At 40.7% G+C, this 15,018-nt stretch overlaps 3 non-coding genes across 3 annotated transcripts; 1 reads left to right on the top strand and 2 right to left on the bottom strand.

Moving 5' to 3' along the window:
- The first annotated feature begins 2,339 nt into the window (after positions 1 to 2,339).
- Positions 2,340 to 2,411, top strand: trnaq-cug (transfer RNA glutamine (anticodon CUG)). The gene has a single exon. It is a non-coding gene; the product is annotated as a tRNA-Gln (tRNA).
- Positions 2,412 to 11,757: 9,346 nt separating this feature from the next.
- Positions 11,758 to 11,829, bottom strand: trnap-cgg (transfer RNA proline (anticodon CGG)). Its single transcript has one exon. It is a non-coding gene; the product is annotated as a tRNA-Pro (tRNA).
- Positions 11,830 to 13,975: 2,146 nt separating this feature from the next.
- Positions 13,976 to 14,047, bottom strand: trnap-ugg (transfer RNA proline (anticodon UGG)). The gene has a single exon. It is a non-coding gene; the product is annotated as a tRNA-Pro (tRNA).
- Between the last annotated feature and the right edge of the window lie 971 nt (positions 14,048 to 15,018).

Genomic DNA, 15,018 nt, shown 5'->3' with positions numbered 1-15,018 from the left:
ATATATATATATATATATATATATATATATATATATATATATATATATATATATATATATATATATATATATATATATATATATACATACATATATAGGGAGACCGAAAGCAATTGACGTCGAGTGGGTCTACATAATATTGTGAAAGTCCAGTCCATAGCGGATCCAACATAATAGTGAGAGTCCAGTCCATAGTGGGGCCAGCAGGAGACCATCCCAAGCGGAGACGGGTCAGCAGCACAGAGATGTCCCCAACCGATGCACAGGCGAGCGGTCCACCCAGTGTCCCGACTCTGGACAGCCAGCACTTCATCCATGGCCACCGGACCTGTACCCCCCGCCCTACCCACTAACGCACACACACACAAGGGAGAGGGGGGCAGAGGAGTAAAGAAAAGAAACGGCAGATCAACTAGTCTAAAAAAGGGGTCTATTTAAAGGCTTGAGTGTACAAATGAGTTTTAGGATGAGACTTAAGTACTTCTACTGAGGTAGCATCTCTAGGGTTCCATCCATCCATCCATTTTCTACAGCTTATCCCTTTCGGGGTGCAAGGGGGTGCTGGAGCCTATCTCAGCTGCACTCGGGCGGTGGGCGGGGACAAGTCGCCATCTAATCGCAGGGGTCTGGGGTTTAATTCCTGAAAAATCTCAAATTAAACATTTGTGTTAATAAAAGTGTGGTTACATATTGTCTCACCAAATGAAATACCAACTTTTTTGAAAATTTGGTAATGCACAACTCTGGGCTACTTAGTCTAGTAGTATGATTCTCGCTTTGGGTGCGAGAGGTCTCGTAATCTATTCCAGGACAATCCTTCAATAGTGATTTCAAACTCTAAGCTCAATTTTCCAAACTGCATACTGGACTCTGAATCCAGTGATCCAAGTTCAAATCTTCGTGCGACCTCCATTTGACTTCCTTTTTGCAAGCCCTGGAGTTTGTAATTATTTTATTCAATCATGACTTTTTACCTGACTGTTTTAAAGTCATTCCATTTGTAACGTGAGACTTGGTCTTAACGTTTACCTCAATTTTCCAAACAGTAGACACCCAAGGGATCAATGAAAATGTATAAAATCAGGTACGGTCGTACCTTTACTCTAATTGTTTTAGGACAGAGCTTGTAACCCTTATGTAACCTATACGTGCTACAAAGCAATGCACTAAATATATTTATGGGGTGTTATGGGCTAGGAACAGAAGACTAGTTTCAACTCGTAGAGAGAGGCAGAGCTTGAATTGTAGTTTGGTTGACACCGTGTATTAGAGAATTAGTGATGGACAGCAGATATATACACACACAATGAGTTGAATGGCCATTCAACATGAAAGTAATTTAAAGAGAAAAACACAAGTACTATATACATATATACAATTCCATTTAACTATTCAGTGTCTCTGGATCTTGTTTAAATCTCAGTTCAGATAGTTGCTCTTGGGGGAAAAAGGATGGCAGTACAGTCCATGTGCTGCAGGTAAAGTGACAATTGTAAAGGGTCGGCTCGAGAGCCTCCTACCAGCCCAGACAGAGCAGGTGGTGAGGTTCCTGGCTGGAATCTTCCAAACTTGATCCTTGGACTAGGTGATTATTTTCCTTAGCTCAACATCAAAAAGAGAAGCCTGGCCAATTCAGGTTCTACAGTTAAACACAGCTTAATGACAGAGAATCTTGTGCTGGAAGTCGGCTCTCGAGCAGAAATGTAATCGATCTCATGTCCTGTCTCCTGGATACTTCCTGCTACCGGCTTATAAGCACCACCAATTGGACCACGGCGGTCACGTGACAAGGGAGGAGTGTGCCGAGTTGCCAAAGATTAAGTACAGCAAGAGCATACCAGTTACTTCCGGCTACCGGTATATGCTTGAAGCTGATTGGACTGTGGCGGTCACGTGACTAGGAAGTGCACAAAGAGTAATAGCAAGACAAGAGCCTAATAGACTCCGCAAATGTATTTGACACCTGCATTACACTTAGTTCTTTTTTGCAAGAAAACAGCCATACCTTTAAATTAGTGGTATAAGTAAAACATACTAACCTAGTTTTAGATTGTGTTCCCTTTTAAAATCTCATAGTTCATGAGCATTTATGTTTGAAACGCAATTTTTGGGGCTTGTTGGTCTACTCATAAGATTCTAATTTTGGGTGCGAGACTCCCTGGTTCAATTCTCGAGTGTACCTTTTTGTTTATCATGCATTAATTTTTCCATTTGTCAACAGTAAAAAAAAATTTCATTAATGACTTTTGATTTAATTTTAAACTTTAACCTCTATTTTGCTTACGACACACACTTAATGAATCAAATAAAAAATCAGTTGTTTTTCACATAAATATGAAGGTTCCATGGTGTAATGGTTAGCACACTGGACTCTGAATCCAGTGATCCAAGATCAAATCTTGGTGGAACCTCCTTATGAGACCTGTTTGACTTACTTTTTGCAAGCTTTGGTGTTTGTAATTCGTTTATTCAATCATGACTTTTTACCTCACACAGACAGTTGTAAAGTTGTTTCATTTGTGACGTGAGACTTGATCTTAAAGTTTACTTAAATGTTCCAAAATGCACACACTCAAGGGATCAATGAAAATCCATAAAGTCAAGTAGAGTGGTACCTCAATTTACGAGCTCTATTTTTTTTAGGACAGAGCTTGTAACCCTTAGTTCCGATTTGCATGAAAATAGCGATACCTTTAAATTAGTGGTAAAAGTGCTATTTACTAACCCAGTTTGACATTGTGTTCCCCGTTGAAACCTCACAATTCATGAGATTGTTTGTTGAAACATAATTATTTGGGGCTTGCTGGTCTGGTCGTATGATTCTCGCCTAGGTTGCAAGACAAGCTCTGAACAGTGACTTTAACTCTTAGCTCAATTTTCCAAACTACACACACTCAAGGGATTAATGAAAATGTATAAAATCAAGTACAGTGGTCCCTATACTCTAATTGTTTTAGGACAGAGCTTATAACTCCTAGTTCTTTTTTTTGCATCAAAATAGCCGTACCTTTAAATTACTGGTAAAAGTAAAATATACTAACCCAGTTTAAGAAAGTGTTCCCTGTTGAAATCTCACAATGGACCTGTTCGAGGAGTCAGTGGTCTTGTTCTCGCCAGACTCTCATTGGACGGGTCAAAGGTCGTCAGGTATAAACACACTGAGAAAATGGTTTCCTTATTATCGAGTGGTGTTGATTTGGAAGCTAATGTCTACTTTTAATGTTTTTTGCGATGGAGTGTTGACTCCTTGAAAGCCCATTTGCATCGTTGTGGATTCAATGCATCCCGAAATAAAAAAGATCTTGCTGCGTGGGAAATAAGAGTCCAAGAGGTGAAGGAAGAAAAGCTGAGGACTACCAAAAAGTAAAAGATACTGGTAACTTTTTGCCTGACCCTCTCTTTATTTCTGACGGTTGGGTATAAGAAAATGATGGCATGAAGCTCTGGCCGCCTCCCATGTACTTTGATATAGGCATGTACCTTGGTGTTACACACATAGAATAGAATAGAATAGAATAGAATAGAATAGAATAGAATAGAGTTTTATTGTCATTATTGCAGTGAACAGGTTCAAAGAACAACAAAATTGGAGCAGATCCCCTAAGGTGCATATACAATATGGTAATATAAATAGTAAAAAAAGATAGAAATAAGAGATGTATATATATATATATGTATGTATATATATATATATATATATATATATATATATATATATATATATATATATATATATATATATATATATATATATATATATATATATATCCACACAGATACATATATACATAAATATGAATATATATACACACACATACATGTAATATTATTGCACATTATAGTCCGAAAAAAAAAATAAATGAAAAGACATGACACATGAGGACATGATGGACATATTGTGCTCACTCAGTGCCTGTTTAATGCACTATGGCTTTTGGGTAAAAGCTGTTCTTTAGTCTATTTGTGCCAGCTTTTAGCACCCTATAGCATCTGCCCGAGGGTAGCAGTTCTAGGTGGCAGTGCCCGGGGTGGAATGGGTCTTTCAGGATGCTCTGTGCTTTCCTGAGACAGCGGGAGCTGTACAGGTCAGCCAGAGAGGGGAGGGGGCATCCGATGGTCTTCATGGCGGTCTTTATGACCCTTTGGAGCGCCGTTCTCTCTGCGGCCGTGCAGCTGCCGAACCACACGCAGATGCAGTAGGTCAGGATGGTCTTAATGGAGCACCGGTAGAAGGACACCAGCAGTTCCTGAGAGAGGTGGTTGTTCCTGAGTATTCTCAGGAAGTGCAGTCTCTGGTGTGCCTTCTTGATGGTATCCATGGTGTTGGTGCTCCAGGATAGGTCGTCGGCCAGATGGACTCCCGGGAAGCGGAAGTTGGAGACCCTCTCCACGCAGTCACCGCTGATGATCAGGGGCAGGATGTCCGTTTTATTCCTCCTGAAGTCTATGACCAGCTCATTGGTCTTGGAGGTGTTCAGGGCCAGGTTGTTGACTGCACCAATCCGACAGCTTCTCCACCTCGTCCCGATATGCAGCCTCATCTCCCTCCGAGATGAGCCCCACTACGGTGGTGTCATCCGCAAATTTGATGGTGGAGTTGCTGGAGTGGGAAGGTGTGCAGTCATTTGTGTAGATGGAGTAGAGAAGGGGGCTCAGCACGCAGCCTTGTGGAGAGCCGGTGCTGAGGTACAGGCTCAATGACATGTGGCGACCCAACTGCACCCTCTTGGGGCAGTTGAATAAGAAGTCCTTAATCCACATGCAGATGGAGTTCGATAGACCCAGGTCTGACAGTTTGGACACCATTCTCTCAGGTACAATGGTGTTAAAGGCCGAACTATAATTCACAAAAAGCAGCCGCACGTAGCTCACCCCCGTTTCCAGGTGACCCAGGGAGGAGTGTAGGGCTGTGGCGATGGCGTCCTCTGTGGACCTGTTGGCTCTGTAGGCAAACTGGTGTGGGTCAAGCTCAGGAGGGAGGACTGAGGTAATATGGGTCCGTACCAGCTTCTCGAAGCACTTCATAGCTATAGGTGTCAGTGCAACTGGACGGTAGTCATTCAGGCAGCTGACACAGTTCTTCTTTGGCACTGGGATTATTGTGGAGGTCTTCAGGCATGATGTGATGACGGCCTGAGAAAGGGACTGGGTGAAGATCTTAGTAAATACTCCAGCCAGCTGGTCTACACAGTCCCTCAGTACCTGTCCCGGGACCCCATCTGGGGCTGTAGCCTTCTTTGGGTTCACTGCCCTCAGCGTGCGTCTCACCTCATGCTCTTCCAGTATAAGGGTGCAGCTGCTATGGGTTTTAGGTGGGGGTGTTGTGACGGCTGCAGGTGTTTTTCTCTCGAATCGGGCGAAGAAGCTGTTTAACTCCCCCGCTCGAGAGGCATCGCTGTCAGCCGACGGGTTACTGTGTCTGAAGTTGGTCATGTGTTTTACTTTGGCCTAAATTAAATATTTTTAAGCATAAAAATGGCTAAACGACAACTACATATATCAACACTGCAGTAGGATTGGCCACTAAAAGGAAACCAAACTAGTCAGAACGCACTGTAAGGCTCAGCCTTACAGTGTAAATGTGACTAAAGCGTGTTCATTTATGTCTTGAAGGGTCTCAAATGTTCAAAAATGTATTTAGAAGATCATAGAACAGCTTTTTATGCTTGAGCTATGAACATATTTGATCTATAATGAATGACTCCTATTTCCCACTTCACCGAAATTAAATTATTTCTGTAACCTTTTTATTGTGTATGATATTCCGACTGTAACATTGCATTTGTGCTCAAATATTGTTTTATTTTTTTAAGTTTATTTATATTGTGCACGCGAGTAATAACCTGTGATTGATGTCAGCGATACACATTATTTGTAAATAAAATCAATGAATATGTATGCTTATATACACTATATATATACATACATATATATATATATATATATATATATATATATATATATATATATATATATATATATATATATATAGTGTATAGTGCTGTCTAATTATTATATTTTTTTAAAATCAGAATAATCACATTTTACAATGTGTATTTATTATAATCAAGCACATAATACTCACTTCTATTGTATATATTAACCTAAAAAAATATCCCAATTTATGAGCACAAATGCCATTCTATAGTCAGAAAATCATACAGGAAAATGTTTGAATTGCACTTCATTTATTTGTTTTAGGCTTTTATCCAAACGACGATCTGAGTTTATTTTGAAAACATTTTTAACCAGTGAGGACATGAGTTAGAGTCCCTCACTCATCTTTGCTCTGACATATGCATTGACCGTACACAAAAATTCACATTGTAGGAATTTTAAATAATTTATTTGTAAATGATGGTGGAAAATAAGTATTTGGTCAACCATTCAAAGCTCTCACTGATGGAAGGAGGTTTTGGCTCAAAATCTCACGATACATGGCCCCATTCATTCTTTCCTTAACACGGATCAGTTGTCCGGTCCCCTTAGCAGAAAAACAGCCCTAAAGCATGATGACTACAGTAGGTATGGTGCTCTTGGGATGCAACTCAGTATTCTTCTTCCTTCAAACACGACAAGTTGAGTTTGTACCAAAAAATTCCATTTTTGTTTCATCTGACCACATGACATTCTCCCAATCCTCTGCTGTATCATCAATGTGTCCATTTTGATATAAACTCAACTAGTCGTGTTTGGAGTAAGAAGAATACTGAGTTGCATCCCAAGAACACCATACCTACTGTGAAGTATGGGGGTGGAAACATCATGCTTTGGGGCTGTTTTTCTGCTAAGGGGACAGGACGATTGATCCGTGTTAAGGAAAGAATTAATGGGGCCATGTATCTTGAGATTTTGAGCCAAAACCTCCTTCCATCAGTGAGAGCTTTGAATGGTTGACCAAATACTTATTTTACACCATAATTTACAAATAAATTGTTTAAAATTTATACAATGTGAATGCTTGGATTTGTTTTTCGCATTCTCTCTCACACAGTTGAAGTGTACCTATGATGAAAATGACAGACGTCTGCCATCATTTTAAGAGGGAGAATTTGCACAATCGGTGGCTGACTAAATACGTTTTTGCCCCACTGTATATATATATATATATATATATATATATACATATATATATATATATATATATATATATATATATATATATATAAATATATATATATATATATATATATAAATATATATATACATACATATATATATATATATATACATATATATATATATATACATATATATATATATATATATATATATATATATATATATATATATATATATATATATATATATATATATGTATACAAACCCATTTCCATATGAGTTGGGAAATTGTGTTAGATGTAAATATAAACGGAATACAATGATTTCAATATCATTTTCAATCCATTTTCAGTTGAATATGCTACAAAGACAACATATGTGATGTTTAAACTGATAAACATTTTTTTTTTGCAAATAATCATTTACTTTAGTATTTGATGCCAGCAACACGTGAAAAAGAACTTGGGAAAGGTGGCAATAAATAATGATAAAGTTGAGGAATGCTCATCAAACACTCATTTGGAAAATCCCAAAGGTGTGCAGGCTAATTGGGAACAGGCGGGTGCCATAATTGGGTATAAAAGCGGCTTCCATGAAATGCTAAGTAATTCACAAACAAGGATGGGGCGAGGGTCACCAATTTGTAGCAAATTGTCTAACAGTTTCAGAACAACATTTCTCAACGAGCTATTGTAAGGAATTTAGGGATTTTACCATCTACGGTCCGTAAAATCATCAAACGGTTCAGAGAATCTGGAGAAATCACTGCACGTAAGGAATGATATTACGGACTTGTGACCCTGAGGCGGTACTGCATCAAACACTGACATTTACATGTGTAAAGGATATCACCACATGGGCTCAGGAACACTTTATAAACCACTGTCAGTAACTACAGTTGGTCGCTACATCTGTAAGTGCAAGTTAAAACTCTGCTATGCAAAGCAAAACCCATTTATCAACAACACACAGGAACGCCGCCGGCTTCGCTGGGCCCGAAATCATCTAAGATGGACTGATGCAAAGTGCAAAATTATTCTGTGGTCTGACGAGTCCACATTTCAAATTATATTTGGAAACTGTGGATATTGTGTCCTCCGGAACAAAGAGGAAAATAACAATCCCGATTGTTATAGGCGCAAAGTTCAAAAGCCAGCATTTGTGATGGTATGGGGGTGTATTAGTGCCCAAGGCATGGATAATTTACACATATGTGACGGCACCATTAGTGCTGAATGGTCCATACAGGTTTTGGAGCAACATATGTTGTCATCCAAACAACGTTATCATGAACGCCCCTGCTTATTTCAGCAAAACAATGCCAAGCCACATGTTACAACAGCGTGGCTTGGTAGTAAAAGAGTCCGGGTACTTTCCTGGCCAGCCTCCAGTCCAGACCTGTCTCCCATGGAAAATGAGTGGCGCATTATGAAGCGTAAAATACGACAAGACCGCAGACTGTTGAACAACTTAAGCTGTATATCAAGCAAGCACAATAAAGAATTCCACTTTCAAAGCTTCAACAATTAGTTTCCTCAGTTCCCAAATGTTTATTGAGTGTTGTTAAAAGAAAAGGTGATGTAACAAAGTGGTGAACACGCCCTTTCCCAACTACTTTGGCACGTGTTGCAGCCATGAAATTCTAAGTTAATTATTATTTGCAAAAAAAAATAAAAGTTTATTGAGTTTGAACATCAAATGTCTTGTCTTTGTAGTGCATTCAATTGAATATGGGTTGAAAGGGATTTGTAAATCATTGTATTCCGTTTATATTCACATCCAACACAATTTCCCAACTCATATGGAAACGGGGTTTGTATATATAAAAATATCTATTGGTACCGTTCTTTCATCTGAATGCCACCGTACGGCGGTGACTACAGAGCCGAGGCGCATGATGTTCAGTGTGTCAGAACGCACACACAAAGTGCATACAAGCAATAACATCTTAGAGAGGAGGCATGGCTAAAAATGACAATGTGGTGAAGTACAATATGGAGGTATTTGGGTTCAAAACTAACAATAAAGGTGACACTTTAAACAAGGAGGCTGCAAATTCCACTTCAAAACACACCTCGCCAAATGTGGCGATTAGTATTACCACCGTTGCATACCACTTAGGTAAACATTTACATAATAAGCATTGTGATCTCCACAAGGAGTTATAAAGAGTGACAGGTAATAATGTTGTTACACCTGTCCTACTGTTCAGCTCCGGTGCAGACCGTAGTCGAGGAGCACAGAGCAGACGTTCCTTATCGGGTTGATGTTTTTACCCTTCACTTCACCCGGCAATTGGTCTGCTAAGCTCCACTTTCGGGTCAGAATGACAAGGCCGCCGATTTGTGACAATCTGGTTGCTTGATTAATAGTTTTGCAGGACACAACTGGACCTGTTCATCACTGTCCTGCACAGTGCACACGCTAGCTCTCTCTCTTTTTACTCGCCCACTCACTCACTGACGCCACTCAGCCATCACGATGACATTCTCGCAAACTGTACGCTACTCTCATAAGTAAACTAGCTCCTTCTTGTGCACATGTAGATACATAACATGTATGTACATAACATGTAGACATGTAACATGTACGTACGTAACATGTAGATGTATAACATGTACATACATAACATGTAGATACATAACATGCATGTACATAACATGTACATACGTAATATGTAGATATATAACATGTTCATACATAACATGTAGATTTGCAGACACGCACACAGCTGCTTGGCTTGATGCCAAATATTAGCGGAGTCAAAATGACTGAATTTTCTAACAAATTCCAACAATTTGTGTTTTGTCTTTAACAAATGTGTGTTTTACTGCTATTTGGCTTATCTGTGTACATTTATCCATAGTTTTTTTGTACTTACTGACTAGTTCATACTATTTACTTTTCCTAAAAGCACAGACTAGGAGTGGCAACTATAAATCCTGATGTCAATAAAGCTTATTATAGTCTAATGCAATCATTTTTCATTTTTTCCTATGAGTAAGTGCAGTTTGGAAAATTGACCTAAGAGTTTAAAATCAGGTCAAAAGTTTAAAAAAATGACAAGACTTACGACTGTGTGTACGGGGGAAATTAATGACTTAAAACAGAAATTATAAACACAAGTTATGTCCATGACACACACCCTGAAACAGTATTGTTCCACAAATCTCATGAAAGGTGAGATGTAAATAGGGTACACAATCGAAAATTTAATTTTACTTTTAACCTAAACATGCATAAATGAAACCTGGTTCATTTATGAGCTCAGGCCAAAACAACTTGGTAAATTTATTGACCGGTGTATTTGATTTTTTGTGGCAGAGGGGTTAGTGCGTCTGCCTCACAATACGGAGGTCCTGCAGTCCTGGGTTCAAATCCAGGCTCGCCCCTAGTGTGTGAATGTGAGTGTGAATGTTGTCTGTCTATCTGTGTTGGCCCTGCGATGAGGTGGCGACTTGTCCAGGGTGTACCCCGCCTTCCGCCCGATTGTAGCTGAGATAGGCCCCAGCGCCCCCCGCGACCCCGAAAGGGAATAAGCGGTAGAAAATGGATGGATGGATGATAGATCTTCATTGATCCCTTGAGAGTCTGCTGTTTAGAAGATTGAGGTAAACGTTAAGATGAAGTCTCACGTCACAAATGAAACGACTTTACAACTGTCTGTGTGAGGTAAGAGGTCATCATTGAATAAAGGAATTACTAACACCTGGGCTTGCAAAAAGGAAGTCAAATACGTCAAAAGTCTCACAAGGAGGTTCCACTAAGATTTTAATTTGGATCATTGGATTCAGAGTCCAGTGTGCTAACCATTACACCATGGAACCTGCATGAGCATGTGTAAAAAATAAAGTTTAAAGTTTAAAATTAAGTTGAAAGTCATAGATAAAAAGAAATCTTTGGTCAAATGGAAAACACCCTGCCTGATAAACACAATGGCTTGTCCAGGAATTGAACGCTGGACGTCTCACAACCTAAACGAGAATCATACAACTCGACCAACAAGCCCTGAAATAATTATGACCAAAAGCACAAGATCACGGGTACAAGTGGTCGAAATGAGTTTCCACCGCCGGGTGACGGGGCTCTAACTTAGAGATAAGATGAGAAGCTCTGTCATCCGGGAAGAGCTCCAAGCAAAGCTGCTGCTCCTCCACATTGAGAGGAGCCAGATAAGGTGGTTCGGGCATCTGGTCAGGATGCCACCCGAACGCTTCCCTCAGAAGGTGTTAAGGGCACGTTCCACTGGTAGGAAGATCCAGGGCATGTTTAAAATCACTGTTAAGGGCTTGTCTGGGAATTGAACCCCTGAGTTACCCCAGTAACTAAGGGGGAGGCTGGACTGAACAGTCCAATATTAAAAGTAGGTTGTGATTACAAACCCCAGAGCTTGCAAAATGTGAATGAAATGGAGGACCTAGCTTTCACAAGGAGGACCCACCAAGATTAGAGAATGGATCACTGCGGTTAGAGTCCAGCATGTGAACCATTTCACCATTGAACCTGCAAATGTTATTGCAAAACGAAGAGTTCCAACAAAACACAGGGTTTAATTTGATATAATAGATTTTTATTGATCCATTGAATGTGTGTCCTGAGAAAAATAGAGGTTTTAGTTTAAAATTAAGTCAAAAATCATACATGGAAATAATTTCGACTGTGGACAATTGAAAAACTGATGCCAGACAAATACAAGGGCTTGTCCGGGAATTGAACCCAGGACCTCTCGCACCCGAAGCGAGAATCATACGACTAGACCAACAAGCCACGTAAAGACATTATTCAACTAAAAATCTTACGAATTGTGAGATTTTAACAGGAAAATCATTCTGAAACTGGGTTAGTAAATTACAATGTTGCCACTAATTTAAAGTTATGGCTATTTTCATGCAAAAATAAACTAAGGGTTACAAGCTCTGTCCTAAAACAATTATAGCCAAAATCGTACAACTAGATTAACAAGCTCTGAGCTGTGATTTTGCAAGAATCTCAACAAATGTGATATTTTGATAGGGGACACAATCTGAAACTGGGCTTTAAAGATGGGGGATTGACGTCGATCTCTCGGAGTGAAGTCACTGAGTAGTTAGATAACTCCACGGTGGCAAAGCTCTGGAGGTTGACAAAATTTGTCCAGAAATGCTGAAGGCTCTGGGTGTTGAGGGGCTTTCTTGGTTGACACACCTTTTCAACATTGCCTGGATGTCTGGGACAGCACGGAGGGAGTGGCAGACTCGGAAGGTGGGTCCCCTATTCAAAAATGGGGACCAGAGGGGTGTGTGCTAAGATCAGCCGATCAGCTGCTACTGACAGTCCCTGACACAAGGCTGAAGCTTAGAGGTGACAGAGCTTTTGCTGTTGCTGATCCCAAGCTCTGGAACGACCTACCTCTGAGTGTTAGACAAGCCTCCTCTCTTCCTGTTTTTAAATCTCTCTTAAAAACATACTTTTATTCCTTGGCTTTTAACACTAAGTGATATCCATCCTGCAATGGCACCCCATTATACACCTGCTGTGAACCGGTTTTTATGTTTTATTTATGTTTTATGTTTGTGTTGTGTTGTTTGCTCGGTCCTCGTATTATCTTTTAACCTGCCCCTTGTACAGCACTTCGGCTCCCCCTGTGATAAATTTTAAATGTGCTTTATAAATAAAGTTGATTTGATTTGATTTGATTTACAGTAGTATCACACGACTCAGCCTCTATAGGAAAGTTTACGCCAAGCTACTGGAAAGGATGGTCCGTCCGAAAGTCGAACCTCGGATTTAAGAGGAGCAATGTGGATTCCGTCCTGGTCGTGGAACAACTGACCAGCTCTTTATTCTTTCAAAAATCCTGGAGAAGGCCTGGGAGTATGTCTATCCAGTCTACGTGTGCTTTGTGGATTTGGAGGGCTGCGCTCTGTCACCTATCCTGTTAGTTATTTTTATGGACAAGATTTCTAAGCAGAGTTGTGACCATGGCGGAGAGGGTACTCGTCTCGGGGGGTAAATGTTGCGTCACTGCTGTTTGCAGATGATGTGGTCCTGATGGCACCATCGGTTCGTGACCTTCAGCTGTCACTGGATTGGTTCAGCGGCTGGAAAGAGGATCAGCATCTTCAAATCTGAGGCCATGGTTCTCAGAAGGAAACTGATTGTTTCTGCAGTCGAGGTAGAGAACGTATCTTAGGGTCTTGTTCACGAGGCGAGGGAAGGATGGAGTTGGAAATCCACCGGACAATCGGAACAGCTGATGAAACGAACGCTGAGCCAGAAGGCAAAGCTCTTGGTCTACCGAGCTACAGTATCTACACACCTATGGTCATGAAGTGTGGGTCATGACCGAAAGAATAAGATCGCGGATACAAGTGGCTGAAATGACGTTCCTCAGAAGGGTGGCTGGCATCTCCCTTAGAGATAGGGTGAGAAGTTCAGTCACCCGAGAGAGACTCGGAGTCGAGTCGCTGCTCCTTCGCCTGGAAAGGAGCCGGTTTAGGTGGTTCGGCCATCTTGTGCGGATGCCTCACGAGGGTCTCCTAGGGAGGTACTCGTTGCCAAGGACCAAACGGGGGGATTACATCTCATCTTTGGCGTGGGAACTCTTCGGGTTCCCCCAGGAGGAAGTTGCTAATGTTGCTCTGGAGAGGGAAGTCTGGATAGACCAACAAGCCCCGAAAAATCACATTCCAAAAAAAAATCTCATGAATTGTGAGATGTTAAAAGGGAACATAATCTAGGTTAGTATATTGCACTTTTACCACTAGTTTAAAGGTATGGCTATTTTCATGCAAAAAAGAACTAAAGGTTACAAGCTCTGTCCTAAAACATTTAGAGCTCGTAAACTGAGGTAACACTGTATTTTATTTTATAAATGTTTGATAATCCCTTGAGTGTGCGCAGTTTGATCTAGGCGGCTTAAAATCACTGTTAGGGGCTTGTCTGGGAATTGAACCCAGGACCTCCCGCACCCAAAGCAGGAATCATACCACTAGACCAACAAGCCCAATACAACATGACTTACCAACTTTCCAAAAAGTTTATATTTTATTTGCGGAGACACTGTAACTCCACTTTCATTAGCTCACATTTTGATTCACTTTTTCAGGATTTGAACCCCAGACCCGAGACAAAAATCATACGACTAGAACGGGGGTCAGCAAACCGCGGCTCTCGAACCGCATGCTGCTCTTTAGTGCTCTTTACTCCCTGGAGCATTTTTTAAAAAAGGACTGAAAAGGGAATAGGATGGGAGGGGGAAATCACTATTTTGTTTTAGTATGTTTTTTGTTTGAGGACAAACATGACACAAACCTTTCCATTTGTTAGAAAACCCACTGTTTAATACACTATATTGCCAAAAGCATTTGGCCACCCATCCAAATGATCAGAATCAGGTGTCCTAATCACTTGGACCGACTACAGGTGTATAAAATGAAGCACTTAGGCATGGAGACAGTTTCTACATACATTTTTGAAAGAAATGATTTCCAGTGATTTCCAGCGTGGAACTGTCACAGGATGCCACCTAAGCTACAAATCCAGTCGTGAAATTTCCTTGCTCCTAAATATTCCAAAGACAACTATCGGCTTTTTTATAAGAAAATTACAGAGTTCGGAAACAACAGCAACTCAGCCACAAAATGGTAGACTACGTAATCCGACAGCGGATGCTGAAGCACATAGTGCAAAGAGGTCGCCAACTTTCTGCACAGTCAGTTGCTACAAAGCACCAAACTTCATGTGACCTTCTAATTAGTGTTACGGCGCATGCGCAGTCTGCTTATCCCTCCTGCATTTGAGTGTCACAATTCGTCATCTGACTGCTCGCCCGGACACGCTCACGCTGAGCTCAGCATGCCCACGCAGCGACAAGCCTGCACTCAATTGCTAATCTGCACACCTGGTATTGATGAGGGCGAGCTGGATAAAAGACCAGTGGACCCAAGGATCGGCGCGGTATCTTAATAGTTTTCA

This window comes from Nerophis ophidion, linkage group LG21 (genome assembly GCF_033978795.1).
Source record: "Nerophis ophidion isolate RoL-2023_Sa linkage group LG21, RoL_Noph_v1.0, whole genome shotgun sequence".
NCBI lineage: Eukaryota > Metazoa > Chordata > Actinopteri > Syngnathiformes > Syngnathidae > Nerophis > Nerophis ophidion.
This window is presented reverse-complemented; position numbering and strand designations above follow the sequence as displayed.